The following is a 26572-nucleotide window of genomic DNA, read 5'->3' on the forward strand; positions in this document are numbered from 1 at the left end:
GTTACCAGAGGGAAAGTGGAGAGAGGGAGGTAGATAAGGGTAAAGGGAGTCAAATATATGGTAACAGGAGACTTGACTTTGGGTGGTGAACACAATGCAATATACAGATGATATATTATTAAATTGTACATTTGAAACCCATATAATTTTATTACCCAGTGTCACCCCAATAAATTTAATTTAAAAAAAAAAACATTGAGAAATAAACGGGGAAAAGGCATGAACAGACAACATACAAAGAAAGATTTTAAAATGTATTAAATTTTAAGTGGTCCTTAAACATATGAAACGATGTTCAATTTCACTCAGAAAAATGCAAATTAAAAGTATTCTACCATTTCTCACCAAATATATTGATAAAACTAAAAAGTATGACAACTCATTTTTTTTGATGAGTCCATGTGGAAATAGGTACTCATAAACTGCTGCTGGGAATGCAAACTAGTACAATTTCTGGAGAGTTTGGCAATATCTAACAAAGTTACATATGCAGTTTTACCCTTTGAACCAGTAATCTCACTTACAATAGTTTATTCTGCACTAATACCTACACAATGATGCACAAGGTTATTTATTGCACCAAAATATTGGAAACTACCTACTCAAACACAAAAGATTGACTGAATAAACTTATAATACTATAATACATACATTAAGGTATTATACAGCTGTTTTTGTTTTTGTTTTTTTTAATCTGTTAACTTATATGGAGTGATTTCCAGGATACATTGTTAGGTGGGAAAAAAAGCTAATTCCAAAAGAGTATATAAAGGACGCTATTTTTTGTGTGTAAGAAAAAGTTGGGAATTAAACATACAAATGTATCTGCTTATTTTTGCAAAAAGAAATAGAGGAAGTCTAAACCAGAAACCAGTGAAATTGGTTACCTACAATGGTAGAGGGATGAGGTGGAAGGGATGGAGAAAGATCTCTCCAAGAATATTATTTTATATAGTTTTGATTACACAAAAACGTTAATAATGTTCTATATACTAGAAAAATAAATCAACAAAGATGGTGAGTGGGAACTGAAAACATGAATGCAAACAGGAACGATTAATCCCAACAGTTATTTCAAAGTGATAAGATAATCATATCTCAGAAAGTTCCCTCAAGCCACTCTCAGTAAATCCCCACTCTCCCACCTGCTTCAGTGACAACCACTATTCTAAATTTTTTTTTGGCCATAAGTTAGCTTTATCCATTCTGGATTTTCATATGAATGTAAACATGCTGTATATATTCTTTTGAGTAAACTTTCTTTTACTTAGCATGTTTTTGAGATCCATCTATGTTGTTGTATATATCAGTAACTCCTTTTATTGCTAAGTAGTAGTCCACTGTATGAATATATCATAGTTTTAGTCATTCTATTGATAGTTCATCCTTCTGATATTTTCAGTTTTGTGCTATTATGAATAAAGTTGTTATTAACATTCATACACAAGGTTTTTGTGCACATTTTCATTTTTATTCGTAAATACCTAGGAGTGAAAGGGTCATAAGGAAGTGAAAATGTAGCTTTATAAGAAATCAGACTTTTTTCCAAAGTGTTTTATATCGTTTCCAACAACAATGTATGAGAGGTCTAGCTGCTCCACATCCTCATATTTGGTGTTATCATCTCTGTACTATTCTTACAACTTTGCCATGTGTTTGAAATTATTTCAAAATAAATAAAGTAGCATTTATATTTACTTTCTGACAGTTCTATTCTGATATGAAAAAGGTACTGCTGTTATTCTCATTTTACAGCAATTCACCCAAAGTCACATGGAAAACGGTTGGTATTATCCACTGATTGCTCTGTCTACTTCATCCACTGAAAAATTTGATAATGACTCACAACCTTCCATTCTACTAAAAGTCAGTGCTATTACGTGGTTGTCTTCAGCATCCATATAGATAAGCAAATTAAAAACCAAACTCTAATTTCTTAAACTTTTATATTTTCAGTGTCTTACCCTACACTTCATTTCAAGTTACATACTCCTTTGGCCACACTTTATATTTTATCATCGTCTCAAACTGCTCCACCTCTAAAATCACCAGGTTTTCCATCCTACTCTCTTTTAACTCCTTTCTTGGATGTTCACTCAATTATCTTATAATAGTTGTTCTTCCACTTCACTTGGATTTCCAGTCCATTTAACTACTCCACTAATTTTTCTCTAGCTATTCTTCACTCATCTCCTAGGAGCCTGGTACATATTAATCACTTAATAAATAATGGTAAATGAAATTATCATTACCATCCAGCTTAGATTCCTTGTCCCATTATTTTACTCTCTTGTCAATATCCTAAAACCTGTCACTCAACTGTCTTTATTTGACAACTACCTGACAAAACTTTAATCCTAAAACTATCCACCTACTCTATACCTGCAACCAGACTGATATACTATTGAATAAAAATCACACAAATAAGTTGACTGGTACTATTAAAAATTCAGGTTCACCAATTTTATCTGGGCCCACAACATTGTCAGGCATTCTTGTTTTCATCAGCTTGTTCCCCCATTCTCAACATCAAAGCTCTTCCTGCTTTTTCAAAACTCCACTTCTCATCTACACTTGGATGTCTCACAAATATTTCAAATTCAGCACACTGAAGACTGAACTCAACATCTTTCCCACCATCCAAATTGTCCTCAATCATTCTAATACATTCCTTCTCCTTCTCCAGCCCCCTTACCTTACTAATGGTATCACCATAAGGCCAAAAACCTGGCAGTCCTTCTTGTCTCCAACTGTTGTCTTAACAGCAATCTTCTCAATATCTAATCAATCACCAAGTCATGCTGACTGCTTTCTGTGTATGTCTAGAATCCAACTACTTTTTTCATGGATTCCACTAGCTCAGACCAACAATTTTCTAACAGTTTTTCAAAACCCACTTTCCCTGCTTCTACTCTTAGCCTAATTCTAATTCTTTCCCTAAACTGCAGAGTTAGCTTTCTAATTGGCTTAAGATTTTTACAAGGCCATTTGATCTGACCCTAGCTAAACTCTAACTTTATTAAATTTCTTTCAGTCTCTAAGGTGTCACTCTCTCATCTCTAGGACTCCACATACACTATTGTCTCTACCTGAGATACTTTCTTATACACCTTTTAATCTGCCTAACTCTTACTCAAACTTCAGACCTCAAATTTAACATCTACTTACTCTAGGCTCTGTCTTAGTTCCCAGAATAGTAAAGAGCCTGCTGTCATTTGTCTCCCACTCTATACTATCCCTGCCCTCAAGGAATTTACAACCTAATGTAAATAAACACAACATAGAATGGTACTTGCAAGATATAAGAAGTAGTACAAAAAAGGAGTCCTTTTTTTTTCTACCTGCGTCACAGAGAAGATGACATCTGAATACAGTTTTAAAGAATGAAGAGAGGTTTGACAGAATAATGAGGATATTACTCCATTCCCCCTCCCCACCACACACGGAGGGGAGGATGTGAGAGGATAGTGTCCAAACAGATATACAAACTTGTGCATATGCAAAGCAGGCTTGAAGGAAGGAGGGGAGAAGGAGGGAGATCAAGGACAAGTAATTTTGTATTACATTGGCATAAAGCACAGAATGTGAGAGAGCCTATTATGGAGTATTTCCCAAAGGCAGTCTGTAGACCATTTGCTTCAGAATCACCAGTATTTGTTAAAATATGCCCATTTCTAGGCCTCATATGAGATCTAATCAATCAGAATCTCTGGAGTTGATATAATCTTAGCAATAGCCCAAGAGATGTTATGTGCTATAGGTGATAATTTTTTAATAGAAACTGACCTTTGTCCTGAAAAGTGTCACTTAAGTAGCTTAATTTTTTTGTAACAATAAAGCAGGAAGATTTCTTTAGTGACTAGAGCTTAGCAAAATACTCTGAGACTCAAGAATGGATACCACACTCTAGATCCCTCTATCCCTAGTTACCAGGGAGGAATGATCTACTTAAACAAACCAAGATTTTCTGGGAGGGACACAATATAAGGCCTTTTGCATTTGGATGGAAGGAAAAAAAATACTGCTTAATTCTTGGGCAATTTTCATAAAGAGACATTGATTGTGGGCTCTGCAATGAGAGGATACCCAAACTCAGGCACAACTCCTCTATGACAGCAGGGCCTTATAAAAGAATGGATTGTGTTATATGCCTAAATGGTTTAGGAATTAAAAGTGTACAAAGAGGGACACCTTGGGTCAATTAGAGCACTGAGAGAGTAAGCTTGTCCATGGTATCAGCCTCATTTGAAAGCACCTCACTGGCCTTTGCCAAAAGCTGGGCCAGTGAAACTTTGCCATGTGGGGACAAGCAACACCAGACAATGGAGGTATTTGGCATCGGTACCACCTGGCAATAAAGAACAATAGTAATAGCAGACCAAAATTCCTCCCTTAGAAATGGAAATCAGATACACCTTGTTTAGAATGAATAAACCCTATGAAGCTTTCAGACAATACAAGGGAAAGGGAAATGTCTGTATTTCAGACATTACATGGGAAAGGGTGATATTGATCTTTCTACTAAATGTATCATATAGACACTTGGGTTGGTTTTAATTTAAATTGGAAAAATAAGAGAGATGGACTGCATTTTCACTTTTGAGATCCGATAAGCAGATCCTACCAGTTGCATAATGTATGTGAAACAAACAGAGTCTGGCTCACTGTAATTAATCAATAAATGGTAGTCATTATGGTCATTTTTATTTTAGAGGAAGAGAGAAGCAAAGGTAGATATAAGGTTTATGGTATGAGTATTGGGAAGAATGATCACAAACAAGGAAATTAGGAGAAAGATCTGAGTTTGTGGGAAATATTTGCCTTTACACATGCTAAGTTTGGGGCAGGAAAAAAAGCGTCCAAATAGAGATGCTCATTTGCTTAAAATGCATGTCTGTTTGTTGAAATCTTATCCTTCCTCTACTAGGTTTCACCTTCCAGCTTCCTTTCTGTCCCACACCCTCTGCAATTATTCTCTTTCTTTGATTCTTTAGCACATGTACATTTCTACTATTACTCTTACTACCTTCTGTTTCATATCATAATTATTCTACATGTATGTCCTGTCAACTAGATTGTGAGTTTCTTGAGAGCAGGGACAAATTAAGCCAGGTAGATTGTTTCTGTTTGTCTCACAGAAACTTGCTGATGGCTGGTACTTCAGAAATCTATCAGCAGCAACCAGGGAAACACCCAGAGCTCTATGTGCTCTAGATAAAATCACCCTCAACTTTCACCATAACCATTAGCAGGATGAACTGTGAATAGAAACCCAGGATTCAGTGTGATCCTAGTAAGTCTCCAATTCTCCCCTTGCTCAACACTCACAGCTTCATTAATTACCTTGATACCTTAAGGACTAATCTCATAATGCCCCTTAAGCCCTGCCACTCCAAAAAGTCAAGACTTCAGTGCCCAGATTCTAATCCCTATATGCTTCTATGGGTAAAGAAACAAATAGTCCACATGCCTCAGTACTATTTATTCTTTTTCTCTGCTTTATTTATTTATTTATTTTGTCTGTTTTGTTCACTGCTATAACTCTAAAACCTAGAACAGTATCTGGTTCATGGAAGGACTCAGCTCAATGGATATTTGTAGAATAAATAGATACATATTTTATTTGTTAATTCAGTCAACAAATATTTGAATGCCTGTAACATAACCCTAGGACACATCAGTGAACAAGAAAGGCATGGTCCCTATCTTCATGAAGCTTAGTCTAGGGGAAAAGATGACATTAAACAAATATTACATAATTGTACATAATTATGAGAAATGCTCTGAAGGATGTATAATATATATAATAGAGAGACTTAAGAAGAATAGGAAGGAAGATTCTAAGCTAGATCATGAGGAAACATATTTAAGCTAAGACAAGATTCTAGACAAAAAGAATGTACAAGGACCACAGTTGTTTGTTTAGCAACCTTATTGAGAAAAATTGACAGGCAATAAATTGTACCTATTTAAAGTATACAATTGGTTACATTTTGATATATATTAAGTTTGACATAAGTTTTGACATACATACATGGAAACAATATCACAATCAAGATAATGAACATATCCATCCACCTTGGCACATAATCTATATTTACTCAACTAATATTTATTGGTACCTGCCATGAGTCAGACCCTTAGTATGCATTGGTATATGATCCCTGCCTTTTTGGTACTTAAAATTCAAAAGGTGTCTTGTTCAAGGAATCAAAAGAAAGCCAGTGTAAAAACGTCTGGGGAGGTAGGCAGGGGCCATATCTTGCTGGGCCTTGCAAACCATATTTTGATCTTTATACAAACAGCAATAGTAAGCAAGCAGGCAGGGACTCAAGCCATGCTAGACTTAAACAGGAAGCCATTAGAAGGTTTTAAGTAGGGCAGTGACATGATCATATTTGTCTTTTCAGAAAGATCACAGTGACAGGTAAAGAATAGATGAGAATGTCAAGGGTAGCTTCTGAGGGAACCAGTCAGGCAAGTACAATAATCCTGCCAAGAGATGATGGTAGTTTGGCCAAGGGTAGTGGTAGCAGAGAGGATAAGTTTTAGACTGATTCAAGAGATATTTAGGAAGCATAACCATAAGGACTTAGTGGTGAATTAGATATGATGGGTAAGAACAATGGAGGAGTCAAAGATGATTCTCAATTTTCTGGCTGGACAATTAGTTGGACATGATGTTATACCAAAATATTGGGACTCTGGAGAAAGAGGACTTTGGTAGAAAAGATGATCTGCAGTCTTAGACTGATGAGTTTGATGATCTAGAGTGATATGTAAGTTGACATACTCAGAAGGTTGTTAATTATAACAAGGGTGGGTAGAGTAGAAACAAACTGCAAAGGTGATTGAGAAAGAAAGGGTAATTAAGCAAAGAAAAGAAATAAAAGGCATCTATATTGGGAGGGAAGAAGTAAAACTACTATCTCTATTCACAGATGGCATGATCTGATATATAGAAAATCCTAAGGAATCTACACAAAAACTATTAGAGATAATACATAAGTTCAGCAAGGTTACAAGATCAATATACAAAAATCAACTGTACTCGCATGCATTTGCAATGAAGAATCCAATGTTCATTTTAAAAAAATTTTAAATCAAGGTATAGAACCTTATTATTACTCCAGAAAGCTTTCTCATGCCCCTTACCTCCAAAGATAATTACTGCTCCAGTTTTTTTTAACCATTAATTAGTTTTATCTATTTTAGAACTTCTTATAATGAAATCAAACATGTGTTCTTTTGCATGAGGCTTTTTCATTCACTTGGCATATTATTTTTGAGATGTATTAATGTTATTGCCTCTATCAGTGGTTTTCTCCTTTTTATTGCTCAATGGTAATCCATTGTATGAATGTAAGTTTACTTAGCCATTCTTTAGCTCATGTACAACTAGGCTGTTTCCAGTTTGGGGCTATTATAACTAAAGCTGCTATGAACATTCTTGCAAAAGTTTTGTTGTTGACATTGTTGAAAGATGCTTTCATTTAATTTGAGTAAATACTTGGGTGGAATTTCCAGATCATAGGATAGGTGTATGTGTAGATCTTTTCCCAAAGTAATTATACCATTTTATATTCCCAACAACAATGTATAAGATTTCTGATTGCTCTACACCCTTGCCAACATTCGCCTTTTGAATTTTGGACATTCTGGTTGAAATGTAGTAATATCTCATTGTGGTTTTAATTTACATTTATTTCCCTGATAACTAATGATGTTGAATACTTTTTATGTGTTTATTAGACACTTGTATATAATCCCTTGTGATGTTATTTGTTTATATCTCCTGCCCATATTATCTTGGGTTACTTGTCTTGTTACTATTGAGTTGAAAGAGTTCCTTACAAATCTTGGATACCAATCTTTTGTCAAACATATGTTTCGCAAATATTATCTCCCAAAAGACAAGTATTTATTGACTGAACTTTTTACAGTTTACCTATCTCTTTGAAATCAAATAAACTCGAATTTAAACCCTGGCTCTACCTATAACTAGCTGTGGGAATTTGAGATATTTAACTTTTGGGGTATTTCTTCCCATCAGTAAAATAAAGATAATACTTACTAAGGTTACTGTGATAATTTAGACAATGGATTTAAATGTATCTGGCATGTAAAAGGTTTTCAATAAATGTCAGTTCCATTCTTTTCTATCTGTTATATGATAATATGGCAGTTGCTGCCTTAAATAGCTGAACTGCAATTCTTATAATGCAAAACTCTATAAAAATTTGAATTTTCACAATGGTAAAAATCATTGCAATAGTAGAACCCATAAAGAACTAGGGCTCCTGGGAAGAGAATAATGTATCTTTCTTTTATTCTAATACAGTAACACAATCAAAATAAGGCTGAATCAAAAAGTAGTCAAATCAAATGAAATTCATTTGGAAGTGAAATTCAAAAGACAAAAGTGAAAACTTCAAATTGTGTTGTGCTAACAATCATCTGACATGCTATTGCAAAAACAACTGTACTGAATCCTATCTAGACCAGAGTTAGTTGTATTTCGTCTCTTATAGAAATTCACATAAAAAAAATAGGTTTAATCCAAAAGCATTTATAGTAACTTCCGCGTCTTAATAATACTTTTAAGTACAAGTTATATGAATAGTTACTATAAATAAGTTGGTTTGTTAGAGTAATTATTACAAATAAGAGTTATTATACAGTAAAGAGCTTGCTTTACTGTTTTGTTTCTATATTTAGTTGTTAGTATAAAAATTTCATGTTCTACAGACACTCATCCATAGAGGACAATCAAATGGCCAACAAATATATGAAAAGATGCTCAACATCGCTAGCTATTAGGGAAAGTCAAATCAAAACCACTTTGAGATACCATCTCACACCTGTTAGAATGGCTATTATCAAAAGGACAAGTAATAACAAATGTTGGAGAGAATGTGGAGAAATAGGAATCCTCATACACTGCTGGTGGGGCTGTAAATTGGTACAGACACTATGGAAAACAGTATGGAGGTTCCTCAAAAAACTAATAATGGATCTACCATATGATCCAGCGATCTTTCTACTGGGTATTTACCCTAAAGACTTGAAAACATATTCCAAAAGATATTTGCACACCAATGTTCATAGCAGCATTATTCACAGTGGCCAGCACATGGAAGCAACCAAAGTGTCCTACAATAGACGACTGGCTAAAGAAGTTGTGGTACATACATACAATGGAATGTTACTCAGCCATAAGAAGAGATGAAATACTGCCATTTACGACAACATAGATGGACCTCGAGAAAATCATTCTAAGCGAATTAAGCCAGACAGAAAGAGTTGAAAATCAAATGATATCACTTACATGTGGGATATGAACCTAAAAGCAACAAATAAACAAGACAAACAAACAGAGACTCATGGACATGGACTATAGACTAGTGGCTACCAGAAGGTAGGGGTTGGGGAAGGAGGGGATAGATAGACGGTTAAAGGGGATCAAATACAGGGGGGTAGGGGGAGAGTGTAGTGGGTAAAGGTGATCAAATATATGGTAGCTGAAGGAAACTGGACTTTGGGTGGTAAACACACAATAAAATATAGAGATGTCAAATTATAATAATGTATACCTGAAAATTATGTAATTGTATTAACCAATGTTACCCCAATAAACTTAATTTAAAAAATAGTAATTTAAAAAAAATTTTCAGGTTCTAGATATAAATTCTGTCCCCTTAATTTACTACTCAAGTCAGTTAACTGTTCTAAATCCCATTTCTTTCACTTGTAAAATGGGGATAACAATCTCTCATATCATTGCAATAAGAATTAAATGAAATAAACTTATAAATCAAAAGTATGCTAATACTTTTAGCATATAGCAAGTGATCAGTAAATATTAGCTATTTATTATTGTTGTTAAAGTATGTTAGTCAAATTTTTTAGAATTTAATTTTATTATTAGATTCAAGTATACAGTACATTGGTTAGACATTTATATAGTGTATAAAATGATCCTCCTAATTGTTCTTTCTCTCCTCCTACTCTCCACCTACCCCTTACATTAATGCTAACTGCACTCTCTATGCTGTGCTCCCCAACCCCGTGACCATCTATCAACTACTAATTTGTACTTCTTTAACCCCTCACCCCTTTCTTCCAGCCTCCCAATCCCCCTCCCCTCTGGCAGTCACTAGATTGTCTTCTATAGTTGCGAGTCTGTTTTTAATTAGTTTGTTCTTTTTGTTCCTTAGATTCCGTATATATGTGAAATCATACGGTATTTATCTTTCTCTGACTTATTTCACTCAGCATAATAACCTCTAGGTCCATCCATGTTGTTGCAAATGGTAGGATTTCATTTTCTTCAATGGCTGAGAAATATTCCATTGTATATGTGAACCACGACTTCTTTATCCAATCATCTGTTGATGGGCATTTAGGTTGCATCCTTATCTTAGCTACTGTAAATTGTGCTGCCATGAATATAAGGGTGCACAGATCTTAACAATGATTGTTTTGGTTTTCTTTGGATAAATACCCAGAAGTGCAATTGCTGGGTCAAAAGGTATATCCATTTTTAATTTTTTGAGACACCTCCAGACTGTTTTCCATAGTGGCTGTGCCAGTTTGCATCCTCGTCAATACTTGTTTTTTGATTTATTGATGATAGCTATTCTGACAGGTGTGAGATGACATCTCACTGTGGTTTTAATTTGCATTTCTCTGATGATTAGTGACCTTGAGCATCTTTTCATATGTCTATTGGCCATCTGTATTTCCTCTTTGGAGAAATATCTGTTCAGGTCTTCTGTCCATTTTTTAATTGGATTGTTTGGTTTTTTGTTGTTGAGTTGTATGAGCTCTTTATGTATTTTTGGATAGTAATCTCTTATCAGATGTATCACAAGCAAATATCTTCTCCCATTCAGTCGGTTGTCTTTTCGTTTTGTTGATGGTTTCCTTTGCTGTACTGTTAGTCAAGATTTTTTTAAAGTTTCAGTGACTAGTCTGAACTTCACATTTTCCAATTAGGAAAGGTAATTGAGATATGAGTATGATTCATTTGTCAAAATGACTGGAAACACTAACAAATTACATAATTTTGCATTCTTCAGATCTCAGCTTAAATGTCACTTTGTTGGAGACATCTCTTCAAAGCAGATCCTTCATTTAAATTTTAATTTTGAATATAGTAAACATCGATAAATATGACCCATATAAACAAATACTTTGGGAGTCCTCAGTAAGTTTTAACAATGTAAAAGTCTTGAGACCAAAATATTTGAGACTGATATAATGAATTGATTAGAAAATGTATATTCTCCTGATTTAAAGTATATTATGGTCTGTAAAGCCTCTGAGTGATTTATTTTCCCTTTTTAAGCTAGATTTAATGTGAGTAGTAATTAAGAATTGTACACACTCACTTTTCTCTATTGTATTTATACTTGCAATAAGGTTGTAAAAGCTAATTACAGCTTCAGGGTTTGGTTTTGTTGTTGTTTTTTACTATGAACTAGAATTGCATCAACTCAATTATGCACTAGTTATCTTATGCAATTGGCAATTAAATTTTATGGTAATGATTACTAATAAATATAGCTTGCCTGCAAGACATAAATCTTTCCAGTGATCCATTGAGTGAAAATATTGGGAAGTACTATACTGAAATTATCTCTTTAATTCATCTCCCACTTCCACTCCCACTCCCACTCCTACTTCCTGCCCTAATGCCACCATTTTAGGTTAGCCACTTTTTTTTCATTTTTCTACCTACTACAACAGCCATTCTACATTCATTCTTTATTCTCACCAGTCTAATCCCCACACTGAGACAAGAATAATCTATCTCAAAATCAGATCTGGTCATGTTTCTAACCTTGTTATTAAAAAGCTTGCATGGCTTCCCAACTGTCTACAGTACAGGCCAAAAACCGATAGCCTATGGGCTGCTTAAAGAATAAAGATGGAGGTTTTCCCCCACATGCAGGTATTTTGAAAATAGATTTCATATTAAAATATGGATATTTGGTTTTGCTTTTAAAAATTAGAAAATTGGGTAACACTGGGCCCAAATTTCTACATAGTAAAACTCAGAGCAGAGAATAGGACATCTAGATAAGACAGGGCATATGTGATTTACAATTTCCAGTTAACCACAGTCCTTACCCAGTCCATTTCACTCATTTACTTTACCTGGATTTGTGCTACCTACTTTCAGGATAAAGCCCAGACTCCTTAGAAGGACAGATCCTTGATAATCTGGGTTAAGCTAAATTTCTACTCTCATTTTCCATCTGTCTTATGATTTCCCTTCACACACACATAATTTCTCAAATACACCACATTCTTTTATACTTGAAAGCTCTACATCTACATTCTTTCTACTTAGAATGTCCTTCCTACATTCATTTCCCCACTCCCTCCAGCAACTGAAGAATTCCTCTACTCCTCCTTCAAAATCCAACCATAAAAGGTGGGGAAACATATAATCTCATGTAAATGAGATAATGCATGTAAACATTTAATACAGAGCCTGGCATGAAGTAACCTCTCATTAAATGTGCTTACAATTCTAAAAGCTAGGTATTATGACCCCATATTAGGGACAAGGATGTTGTTACTTAAAGATAAAACAACTTATAAGACCAAGGAGCTAGTAAGTTACACAGTTGGAATTTGAACCCTAATCTCTAATTCTAAGGCCTATGCTATTATCACCAGGCTATACTGTCTTTCTTTACTTGACTTGAATGACATAGAACTACTAGATTAAATTTCCTAATATATTTCATCATGTTACCTTTCTAATCAGTTCCCTACTGTCAACAAAATCCAAATCATTCTATTTTCATATTTCTAATTGCTTATCACAGTTCAATCCACAAGTTTAATATACAGTCTCAACTAATTCAACTCATATTATTGAATGAACAAACATATGAATAATAAAACTTTTATGGTTCTCAATCTATATGATAGAATCTAAATATTTTCTTTAGCATTTCCCACATCACAAAATTTAATGCACAATATGCACTGAATAAAAAACTTATTAGAGTCTTTAATATTTATAAGCACAATCAGGTTTTAATCTCCCTATATGTAACATTATGCCTCTAAGCCAATAAAGTACTAAAACTCAGCAACATCTATGTGTGTATATACATATGTGTGTATATGTAAACTATTTTATTTAAGAATTAAAGTTCCCAAACATCTTAAAGGCTGCATATGTTATATGAACCTATTTATACAAAATGGTATGCATATATCTCTGTGCCTATATACTGAGAAAGCTGTCTGGAAAGATGTTTGGATGACTTTTATCTTTTTTTCTTTAAACTTTTTTATATTATTATAATTAATTAGTGAGTATGTAACTTTTTAAAAACAACAAAGCTAGTTAAGTTATTTTAGGAAATACTTCTTTTGAACCCTCAACAGTAATGGGATTCATAAATTATAATCCCTCCCACCTCACTCAAAGCACATACTGAATCACATTAGGAAGTAAATATTGAAGTAAGTCCTAAGAGTAGGTAACTACATAAATTAGAAGTTTTAATTTTAGAAAGACATGTTATACACTCAAAGACCTTGAAATAACTTCTTATTAAATTAAAAATGATTGGAGATTTACCAATATTTAGCACTGTAATTAAATTACATTATTTCACATGATTATTGAAAAATAACATTTATCTCATAATAGAAAAATCTTTATTTACAAATCACATATTTTCACATCTACTCTAGATGCATTTTTGAAAAAAAAGACACAATTAACAGTGTAAAATTAAGCAATTTCAACACAAGGATTTATTCAAACAATTAACTGCTAGTTACTGAAAATTCTGCCAATGGGACAACTAATGCATGTTGGCTTCCAGAATGGCCCATGTTTCTCCATACACATTTTCAATTTTCTAACAAGTGCCACAAAAAAATTTTTATTAACGCCAAATACCCTCCTCCATTGTCTTTCAACAAGCTCTAGGACTAAATCACAGCAACTAAAACTCAAAAAATTAATTTTATATTGAAAAAATTAGTGTATGGTATTCTTTTGTTCTAAGGTCAGAAAGTCAGTTGAATTTGAACTATCTACCATGGCATGAATCTGACAAAGATTAATTTAAAACAGATATTGTCTCTGAAACTAAAGTCCATTGAACAGTTTCACAGCCTATGAACCATGTGAAAGCCTCTCCCATTGCAGCTCTTCTGACTATTACACTTCTTTCAGAAATAGTTCAGTCTATTTTTATAAGATAGGTCATGTTATTACATTCCAGAACCTCATAAAAATCACAAAGCACAAAAATATAATTATAAAAAAAATAAAGCATAATCCTAGGGGCTTTGTGAGAATAAACATTAACCAATACTATCAAGAGAGAGCTGAGAATACTGTACAAAACAGTATTACATCACTGTAACCAATTTTTGTTAATTACCAATAATTTAACAAATACTTTAAAAGAAATTTAACCACTGGGCAACCAATTATTTTAGCAAAATTTTTACACAATTATTTAGAATTATAATTGTTTCTATAAGATAAAAAATAAAAAATATTGGTAATTTAAGTAAGGTTACTCAAGTGACAGCTTACCTTTTTCACTCACCTGCTGCTTTAAAGCATCATTAATTTCATTACATGAATTTTTCAGCCTATAAATTCTTTCTGAACTCTCCTCAAATCCCTAATATCCAAGATACAGGGGCGGAAATCTATTCATATTTTAAGAATGCTTATAAATGTATACTTTTATGTAATGCTCAAAATAAAGGAAAGATGATCCATTCAATGCTGAATGGAAAATCCAGCATTGAATGCTGGAGCCAAAATGTAACTCAAATGGTTGTAAAAGTGAATAAGCAAGATTCTGTTTGCGGGCTACCTTATACTATAGGGTTTTTAGGGTTTTTTTAAAATTGTTTTAAAATGTATTTCTCAATTACAGTTGACATACAATATTATATTAGTTTCAAGTGTACAACATAGTGATTAAACATTTACCCTACACTTTGTTTTGACCATATTTTGTTGAGCAAATAGTAGTTGTATTTTCCTCCCAAAAAAGATAAATTTGCCCAAAAGAGGAGATAAAATGCAAACTTCAGTTGTAATAAATTGCATATATGTTGTTTAAAAGCAACATTATAACAACTGAGAACCCAGTGCCAAATTAGTACAACACATATATGCCTTACTGCTAAACTATACTCCTGATACTTACGGATTTTGTTAACCAATGTCACCATAATATAAATAAATTAAATAAATAAATAAATACATACATACATACTACAAGTATATTCTTAGTGGAATGAACTAAAATGAACAAAATATATTCTTTAAAAATGAAATATTTCACAATTCAGAAAACTGAAGATTGCTGGCACATCTTTTTTTCCCACAGCATGGCCTTATTATCATCCCTGAACTGCTAAGATCACCAGGTTTAGAGCAGTAAGCAAATAAACCACATACTTAGATTACAACCATCATGCAAATCATTCCTATTTTTTTAACGATTAAAAAGTTTTCTGGACGTGGTTTCATAGTGTAGTGGTTAGCATGTCTGCTTTACACGCAGGAGGTACTGGATTCATGACCCAGTAAAGCCATGGTCCATTGTCTGTAGCCATGCCACCCTGAACGAGCCCGATTTTGGAAGCTAAGCAGGGTCGGGCTTGGTTAGTACTTGGATGGGAGACCACCTAGGAAGACCATGTGCTAGAGGCATAAATAATAATAAAAAATAATCAATTAAAAAAAATTTTTCCCATTACAGTTGGCATACAATATTATATTAATTCCAGGTGTACAACATAGTCATTAGATATTTATTAACTTACAAAGTGATCACCTGGATAAATCTAGTACCCACCTGACACCATACATAGTTAGTACAATATTATTGACTATATTCTCTATGCTATACTTTACATCCCCATGACTATTTTGTAACTACTAATTTTTACTTAAACCCTTCCTGTTTTTCACCCACCCCCTAAATCCCCTCCTATCTGGCAACAATCAAAACGTTCTCTGTATCTATAAATCATTCTTAAAATGAGTTTTATAGACCACTCCTCAGTAAAACTTCCAAAGGTTCTGTCTTTTTTTCCTTTGTTAAAATCTACTGCTTTCTAGCATTTTCTGTAAACAAAAGGAAAACTGAGAATATCTAAATTGCTATGGGTAAATAATATAGGCAAACAAAAATAATGTGAATAAAATCAATAATATATTCCCCATTTATAAAATCACCTGTTTGGTTTTTCTATCTATATTGCAAAATGAATTATTTCCTTGTGTTAAAATTATAACAATCAAATTTAAGCCATTTTGTACTACTGGAGAAAAAGTTAATCTTTTATGAATACATAATAGGTCTATGATATATGAATTTAATACACTAAATTATGAACAATAGTTGTTGTTCTAGTACAGCACCAGCTTTTTTTTTTAAGTCTGTGCATTAAAGGTGTGATATAACAAAGAAGGCAATGGGTGTTATTAAAGACAATAAAGATTTGTCACACACTATATACAAAACCTATATCTGAATTTTTTAATTTATGGACAGAAAAGGAAACATAATTTCACTATATAATATCTTCATTTAATTGATTTTTTTTTTATCTTCAAAATCACTCTTTTGGACTTAAGTTGTTCATTTTATTTTTCACAACGCATAACTGAATATAACCTAATGATTAAGATCTTGGACACAGGCATCAGATTGCCTGTGTTCTAACCTCAGCTCTGCCACTTAAACTAGCTATGTGAACTTAGACAAATTTCTTAAGTGGGCATCATTTCTTCATCTGTAAAACTAGGATAACAGTACATATCTCAAAACATTGTTGTATGAATTAAATACGTTAAAACATGTTAAATACTTAGCACGATGCTGGCACATAGTAAATGCTCACTATGTATTAGCTATTAATATTATTGTCGCCATTGTTAAGCAAAAAATGTGAGATTATGTTAAATTTCAATATTTACGAAGTTTTTAAAATTAGAAGACTGTAAGATTATACAATCAAGATAAAATTATTCTTTAAAAACTCAAAACCTTAGTTTGTAATTTGAATAAGAAATAACCAAGTATCACTTAAAATGAATGATGAGTTACGTATGTTTGTACTGTTGATAAATTAACCTTTAAAATAAACATGAAATAAAACTAAAACATTAAAAAATAATTCTTATTCAAATAACAGATTTGAAATGTAAGCTAAGAAACAAAAAAATATTGGCTTAAATAGCTCAAAGTAAACAGGTAATATGGAAATACAATTAAAGTTAATACAACATAACTATATTTATTCTTTTTTATTTTAAAACAAACTCAAATTTGCAGAAAAATTGCAAGTACAATTGGAGGGGGAATATTTTCCAATTTTTTCCAGCTTTATTAAAGTATGATTGAAAGATAAAAATTGTAGATTTAAGTTGTACATTATTTAAGATGTACATGATTTAATGTATATATACAGTATAAAATGCTTACCACAATCGAGTTAATTAACGTGCCCATCACCCTCACAGTTATCATCTGTATGTGTGTGTATGTGTTAAGAACACTTAAGATCTACCCTCTTAGTAAATTTCAAGTATACAATACAGTATTATTAACCATAATCACTATGTTGTACATTAGATCCTTAAAATTTTTTCATCTTATACCTCAAAGTTTGTATCCTTTGACCAACATAACCCCTTTCCAGGCCCTGACAACTACCATTCTACTCTCTGGTTCTACAGTCCAACTATTTTAGATTACCAAAGTTTTGCAGGCCATTCAAGAGTGTGTTGCTGGGCTTCAACATTCCCTTTTAGGCTGCTGCCACTTGGTGCTGTCACTTTCCCTTCTTCCCTGTGTCTCACTTCCTTTTCTCTCTTGCTTCCCCCAGGTTTGGACTGAATTTTTCAGAAAAGTAAGGCAGAAGAGAGAAAAGAGAATGGTTAAGAGTTCGGGGATAAGAAAGAAGAGGAAAGAGGAAGAGCAAGTATCATTTTATGATATCTTATAATTAGCTGTTTTGCTACACTGTGATTCCTATATTCCTAAAGCCTATCCAGAAAATAAAAAAATAAACAGTACAGAAAATAGGAAAGAAGAATATGATATTGAAAAAGAAAAAAAATGTTTTTCTGAAATGTACTAGATCTTTGTTCTTACTTATTTTGTATTTCCAACCATTAAGAGTTTCATAGATTATAACAAGATTATGAACTATGTCCAATTCCTTTTCTCAGTTTATAATTGAAAAAAAAAAAAAACATACCACACACAGGGAATTTAAGGTACTTAAATTTGTAGGCTATGCAGAATAGCAGCAGTAAATGAACAATTCCTATAATCCTACAATCCCTACAATCCAAACTGTAAAACCAATAATGATTAAAATTAGAGAAATATATGCAAAATATATCTTTAATAACAAAATATTTCCCAGTTCTGAATCTTATTAAATAAAAAATGGAAGGCAGCAGATATTCTCCTTGCCCTTTCCATAAGGCAATTCAGGGAGACTGAGCACTCACTCGCACTTGATACCAAACAGTAACCAACTCTGTAACACACCCTTATATTACCGCTCCTTTCCTTCCCTATCTCACTCCCTTTTCTCTCATTCTTGCTTCCTTAGGATTAAATTCTCTTAACCCTAAATAACACAATAGCACATTAAATAACACAATAGCACATTAAAACATTTCCAAGTTCAGTGGAAAACAGGACATCTCCCTTAGTCCAATGCATTCTATAGCACAAATAATACTGAGTTTTGTGACTTGCAAAAATAAAGACTGTAGGCTACCAATTGAAAAGGAAGAAGAAAAATTATCTCTATTGACAGAACTAATAAATGAGTTCAACAAGGTTAGAGGTACAAGATCAATATACAAAAATCTATCATACCAGTATAAGATCAATTACCAAAAATTAATTGTAATTAAATATACTAGCAATGAATAATCTGGAAGTAAAATTAAGAAAACAATTCCACTTAAAATAGCATTAAAAAAAGAATAAAATACTTGAGAGTAAATTCAACCAAGGAAGTACAGAATTTCCACTCTATAAAATATTGTTGAAAGAAATTAAAGAGGACCCAAATAAGTGGGAAAACATGCCATGTCCATGAATCAAAAGACTAGGTCTTGTTAAAATGGTATGGTAGATAGAACAATGCCCACCCTCTTCAAATATATCAATATCTAAATCCCTAGAACTTGGCAAAAGGGACTTTGCAAATGTGATTAAGTTAAAACTCTTGAGATGTGGAGATTATCTGAATTATCTGAATGGGTCCAATGTAATCATTGGGTCCTTATAAAAGGCAGGCAAGAGGCTTAAAGTTAGAGAGAGGAAATGTGACAATGGAAGTAGAGGGTGGAGTAATATACTTCAAAAATGGAGGAAAGAGCCATGAGCCAAGGAATGTTAGTGGCTTCTAGAAGCTGGAAAAAGGCCTGGAAAGGGATTTTCCCCTAGAGCCATTGGATGGCACATAGCTTTGTCAACAACTTGATTTTTGCCCGGAAAGACCAATTTCAGACTTCTGAACTCCAGAATTGTAAGATATTAAAAATGTTGTTTTCAGTCACTAAAGTTGTGGTATTTGTTACGGCAGCAATAGAAAATTAATACAAATGGCAATAACCATTTGTACAATTTGATCCACAGATTCAATGCAATCCCTATAAAATCCCAGCTGGTTTTTGAAAAAATTGACAAGCTGATACTAAAATTTATATGGACACTCAAGGGAACCAGAATAGCCAAAACAATCTTGAAAAACAATAATAAAAACTGTATATGGTACTGGCAAAAAAACAGACACACAGACCAATGGAACTAAATCAAGAGCCTGAAAATAAACCCACACATATATGGTCAACTAATATTTGACAAGTGAGCTAAAAGTACTCGATGCAAAAAGCATAATCTCCTCAATAAATGGTGTTAAGAAAACTAGATATCCACATGCACAAGAAAAATTGAACCCCTATGTTACTACTCACAAAAATTAACTCAAAATGGATTAAAGACTTAAATGTAAGGCCAGAAACCACAAAATTCCAAGAAGAAAATATAAGAAAATAGCTTCTTGACATAGGTCTTGGCAATGATTTTTTTTGGATATGAAACCAAAAGCACAAGAACAAAAGTGAAAACAAGCAAGTGGGACTACATAAAATTTAAAAAGTTCCTTCATAGTCTACGACCATGCTACCCTGAACAAGCTCGATCCTGTCTATCTCAGAAGCTAAGCAGGGTCGGGCCTGGTTAGTACTTGGATGGGAGACCACCTAGGAAGACCAGGTGCTGTAAGTGTAAAAAATAAAAAAAAAAAGGCTTGTAAGCTGATAAGGTCCTTGCAATCTGTGAAGTCAACCAAGGGTTGCCTTGCCTAAAAAAATATAAAAAAATAAAAAAAACAAACAAACAAGAACTAAATGTTACCAAGGATGTGGAAAAAAGGGAACTGAGTGCACTGTTGGCAGGAATGTAAATTAGTACAGCCTCTATGGAAAACAGTATGAAAGTTCCTCAAAAAATTAAAAATTTAACTACCATATAATCCAGCAATCCCACTTCTGCATATATATTGAAAGGAGTGAAATCGCTACCTGGAAGAGATACCTGCCTTCCTATATTCACTGTAGCATTATTTACAATAGCCGAGATATGGAAATAACCTAAATGTCCATCAAGAAATGAATGGATAAAGAAAATGTGGTGTGTTTCTATATACAATGGAATATCATTCAGCCATAAAAAAAAGAAGAAAAATTGCCATTTGTGGGAACATGGATAGACCTTGAGGGCATTATGCTAAGTGAAAAAAGTCATAAAGACAAATATTATATGATCTCACTTACATATGGAATCTAAAAACATCAAACTCATAGAAACAGAAAATAGAATGGTGGTTGCCAATAGCTGAGGGGTGGGGAAAATGGAGAAATGTTAGTCAAAGGGTACAAATTTTCAGTTATGAGTAAGTCCCAGGAATATAATGTACAGCATGATGGCTATTCAATAATACTATATTGTTAACTTCCAGGCAAGATGGCAGAGTAGGTAAACTCGTCTCCTCTCACAATCACATAAAAACTAGAGCTAAATTATAAAACAACCACAATTGAGAACCACCTGAAGACTAGCTACACAAAATCTCTATAACTAAGGATATGAAGAAGAAGCCACATCAAGACTGGTAGGAGGGACGGAGATGTGGAACAAGAAGGTCCCATACTCATGGTGTGGCGATTAAGAAATGGGAAGGATATCTTGGCAGAGTACCTCCTAAGGAGCAAAGGGTCCCAGCCCCACACCAGGCTCCCTAGCACAGGGCATCAGTGGCAGAAAGAGGAGTCCCCATAACATCAGGCTGTAAAAAGCACATGGGATTGTGTCCCAGAGATACAAAGGGCTGCAGGAGATGGAGACATGCTGCTCCTAAAGGCACAAAATGACTCACTTTAAGTTCCAGCACAGGGTCAGCAGTTCAAAAAGCTCCAGGGACATACAGGGAGGAACTAAATTGACAAACTTCAGGGCAAGGTCTGGAGAGGCAGGACTTGAGGTAACTCTCTCCAGGGACAGAAGTGCTAGCAGGTGCCTGGGAGTAACTCTCTCCAGGACAGAAGTGCTCCTCTGTGGAGCTCTCCTCGCACCCAGCTGGCCCATCACAGGCAGGAGCCAAATTGATGCTATTAACCTAACACCATTCATCCAACCCTGCTGATCCCGAGATCCTACGCAACTCAACTTGCTTACCCGTGCCTGATCCAGTGGCATCTCCATGAAAGCAGCCTACCTTGGCTCACCCTGCAGACTTTCCCAAAATCTCTCAAAAGTCCACAAACCCCAAAGAAGCAGTGGCCAGCCTCAGCATGCCTTGTTGCTCTTGCAAAGTGACTCCAAGCCCAATATAAGCAACGACGAGTCTCAACTTGCATTAAAATTTCCATCAGGTGGCCCTAAGTCTGGTATAAGCAGCAGCCAGTCTTGGCCTGGAATATGTCTTCAACTAAGCAGCCACAAGCCCAACACAAATGGCAACTGGCCTCAGCCCACATAGTGGTGTCTACCAAAAGATTCCCAAGCCCAGCACAAGTAGCAGCTGTCCTCAGCCACAGCATAGGCTCTCCCACACCTCCATGTCCAGCATAAGTGGCAACCAAATGCAAATCACTTTGTAGCTCCTACCAAGCAACCTTAAGCCTGGTATAAGCAGTAGCTGACCTTGGCCTGCACTGGAGCACCTCCCAAGAGGCTCCAGACCCAACACACCCAGTGGCTAGCTTCAACCCACACCAGAGCACCACCCACAAGCTCCAAAAACAACACACCTGAAAGGCAGATTCATCTGGCACAGAACCCTGCTAAAGCAACTCCGGCTCCATGGGACAGCCATCTCAAGGCAACTTAAATGCTGTTGTCACAAACAGACCTTGCAACCAGCCAGCACGAGGGTCAACCTCACCCACTGATGTGCCAACAGCAATTGAAGGCCAAATACAACAGGTGGTCACATACAACCCACACAAGGGACATACCCAGAGCACCCAGCTCCACTGACCAGAGAAACTGTACTACTAGGCCCCACAGGGCCCCTTCTACATAAGGCCACTCCGTCAAGACCAGGAGATGAGGCAGATCTACCTAATATTTAGAAACAAACACCAGAAGTCAGCCAAAATGAGAAGACAAAAAAACATGTCCCAAATGAAAAAAGAAGGCAAAACTCCAGAAAAAAGAACTAAATGAAATGGAAACAAGTAATCTACCAGAGTTCAAAATACTGGTTATAAGGATGCTCAATAAACTTAGGGAAAGAATAGATTAACTCACTAAGAACTTGAACAATGAAATAGAAAACATAACATAGGCTATAGAAAACATAAAAAAGAACCAGTCAGAAATAAAGAATATAATATCTTAAATGAAGACTACGCTAGAGGAAATCAACAGCAGACAAGATGAAGCAGAGGATCGAATCTGCAATTTGGAAGACAAGGTAGTGGGAAATACCTAATCGACATAGCCAAAAGAAAAAAGAAACCCCCCAAAATAAGCTTAGTTTAAGGGACCTCTGTAACAATATCCAGCATACTAACATTAGCAGAAGGAAAAGAAAGAGAGAAAGGGATTGAAAACCCATTTGAAGAAATAATGACTGAAAACTTCCCTAACCAGGCAAAGGAAATAGACATACCAAGTCCAGGAAGCACAGAGAGTCCCTAACAAGAGGCCCAGACCAAGACACATCATAATGAAAATGCCAAAGGTTAAAGACAAAGGCAGAATCTTAAAAGTAGCAAGAGAAAAGCAGTTAGTTACTACAAGGGAGCTCCCATAAGATAATCAGCTGATTTCTCAACAGAAACTTTGCAGGCCAGAAGGGAATGGCATGAAACGTCCAAAGTTATGAAAAGCAAAGACCTACAACTAAGACTACTCTACCCAGTAAGGCTATCATTTAGAAAATAAAAGGAGAGATAAAGAGAGTTTCCCAGACAGGAAAAAGCTAAAGGACTTCATTACCACTAAACCAGATTCCAAGAAATGTTAACCTGATAGGGGTTAATATCCAAAATATATAAACTTATACAATTTAATATCAAAAAAACCCCCAAACAATTCAGTTAAAAAATGGGCAGAGTAGACATTTCTCCAAAGAAGACAGAAGGCCAATAGACATATGAAAAAATGGTCAATGCCCCTAATCATCAGGGAAATGCAAATTAAAACCACAATGAGATATCACCTCACACTATCAGAATGGCTGTCCATCAATAAATCAACAAACAAATGCTGGTGAGGATGTAGAGAAAAGGAAACTCTCATGCACTGGTGGTGGGGCTGTAACTGGTGCGGACACTATGGAATACAGTATGGAGGTTCCTCAAAAAATTAAAATTAGAACTACTATATGACCCAGCAATCCCACTTCTGGGTATCTATCTGAAGAAATCTAAAGCACTAATTCGAAAAGATATATGCACCCCTATGTTCACTACAGCATTATAGACAAATGCATAAAGATGTGGTACATATATACAGTGAAACATCATATAGCTGTAAAAAAGAATGAAATCTTAGCATTTGTGACAACATAAGTGGATCTACTTATTATTTTACTTATATGTGGAATCTAAAAACAAAGTAAATAAACAAACAAAACAAAAACACATCCATAGATTCAGAGAACAAACTATTGGGTGCCAGATAGGACAGGGGTTGGGGGTGGGTGATAAAGAGGAAAGGGATTACGAAATACAAATTGCCAGTTATAAAAATAATCATAGGCAGGTAAAATACAGCATAGAAAAGAGACGATAATATTGTAATAATTGTATGGTATTAGAGGGTACTAGGCCTATCAGTGATCACTAGTCACTATGTTGTACACCTGAAACTAATATAATATTGTACGTCAACTATAATTGAAAAATAAATTTAAAAAAATAGTGTATTGTATTCTTGAAAGTTGCTGAGAGTAGAGCTTTAATGTTCTCGCCACCAAGACAACAACAAAATGGTAATTTTGTGAGGTGAAGGATGTTAACTAATCTTACTGTGGTAAAAAAAAAACTTCACAATATATGTGTATCAAATTATCACACTGTACACCTTAAATTTGTACAATGTTATATGTCAGTTATCTCAATAAAATTGGAAAAAGAAAAAGAACAAAGTCGGAAACTCACACATCTCCAATTTTAAAACTTACTACAGAGTAACAGTAATCAAGACAGTGTGTTATTGGCATAAAGACAAACATATAGATCAATGAAATGAAATAAAGAGTCTGGAAATAAACCTATCTATGGTCGATTAATTTTCAACAACAGTGACAAAACCAGTCAATGGAGAAAGAATAGTCATTTAAATAAATACTGCTGAGACAACTGGATAGCCACATGCAAAAGAAGGAAGTTGAAGACCTTTCTAATATCATGTACAAAAGTAAATAAATTAATTAAAAATAATATCATATAAAAAAATCAACTCAAAAATGGAATCTAGACATAAATATAAGAGCTAAAACTATAAAACTCTTAGAAAGAAACACAGGAGTAAATCTTCATGACCTTGGATTAGGCAATGGTTTCTTAGACATCCTATCAAACGCACAAGCAACAAAGAAAAAAGAGATAAACTGTACTTCATCCAAATTAAAAACTTTTGTTCTTCAAAGAATACTATTTAAAAAGTGAAAAGACAACCTACAATATGGGAGAATATGTTTGCAAATCATATATCTGATAAAGGACTAGTATCTCGAATAATGAGTTGTTACAACTCAGTAATAAAAAGACAAATAACCCAATTTAAAAATGGGCAAAGGATCTGAATAGTCCTTTCTCCAAAGAAGATATACAAATGAACAATAAACACATGAAAATATGCTCCACATAATTAGTCATCAGGGAACTGAAAATCAAAACCAACCACAATGAAATACCACTTTGCCTTCACTAGGATGGCAATAATAAAGATTGATAGTAACAAGTGTTGATAAGGATGCAGAGAAACTGGAATCCTCATATAAATCTGGTTAGATTATAAAATGGTACAGCTACTTTGGAGAAATAGTTTGGCAGTTTTTCAAAAAGTTAAATATAGGGTTATCACATGACCCAACAATTCTATTCCCCAAAGAAATGAAAACATATGTCCATATAAAATCTTGTACATGAATATTCATGGTAGCATTATTCATAACCAAAAGGAAACAACTCAAAAGTCCAAAAACTAATAAATGAATAAACAAAATGAAGTATATCCATACAACAGAATATTATTCAGTCATTAAGGAATGAAGTACTGATACACATTACAACACAGAGGAATCCTGAAAACATTATGTATGCTAAGTGAAAGAAGCCAGTCTCTAAAGACTACATATCACATGATTCCATTTATATAAAAAAACAGCATCTCTGGTGTAGTGGTATCATGCAAGACTCCCATTTATACAAAATTTCCAGAATAGGAATAGAGACAGAAAGTAGTGGTTGCTTAAGGGCTAGAAGGGATGGGAGGATGGGGAATGATATTAAAGAGCACAAAATTTCTTTTGTGATGATGAAAATGTTCTAAAATTAACTGTGGTGATAGCTGTCCATATCCCTGAATATACTAAAAACCATTTAATCATACATTTTAAATGAGTGAATTGTCTGGTATGTGAATTATATCTTACTAAAAGTGTCAGGGAGGGAGAGAGGGAAGGAGAGAGGGAGGGAAGAAGAGAGAGAGAAGGAGCTAGGGAGCAAGGGAGCGAGGGAGCGAGGGAGCGAGGGAGCGAGGGAGCGAGGGAGCGAGGGAGCAAGCAAGTGCACATGAGTCTCATAGGCAGCCTTGGGCCCAAAGCAGAGGGAAGATAGCTTCCTTACTAAAACTTTCCAGCAATGTTAATTTGTCTTGATGGTTTGCTAAATGACATATTTATCACATGGCTATATAATTGCAGTAAGATAAAATCCAACTCCTCAATTTTTTAATCCTAACCTCTAAGTGAATAGGTAATGGGGAGTAGGTACTAGAAAACCACTCAT

At 34.3% G+C, this 26572-nt stretch overlaps 1 protein-coding gene and 1 pseudogene across 1 annotated transcript in view; one reads left to right on the plus strand and one right to left on the minus strand.

Annotated features, from left to right (window-relative positions):
- The window catches only part of ZSWIM5 (zinc finger SWIM-type containing 5), a 149405-nt gene that overhangs the window by 109237 nt on the left and 13596 nt on the right, over nt 1–26572 (minus strand). The gene's annotated exons all lie outside the window — the stretch shown is intronic.
- LOC120581372 (uncharacterized) lies at nt 20216–20333 on the plus strand (annotated as a pseudogene).

Source organism: Pteropus medius, unplaced genomic scaffold, assembly GCF_902729225.1.
Source record: "Pteropus medius unplaced genomic scaffold, Ma_sr-lr_union100, whole genome shotgun sequence".
In the NCBI taxonomy this organism is placed as follows: Eukaryota; Metazoa; Chordata; class Mammalia; order Chiroptera; family Pteropodidae; genus Pteropus; species Pteropus medius.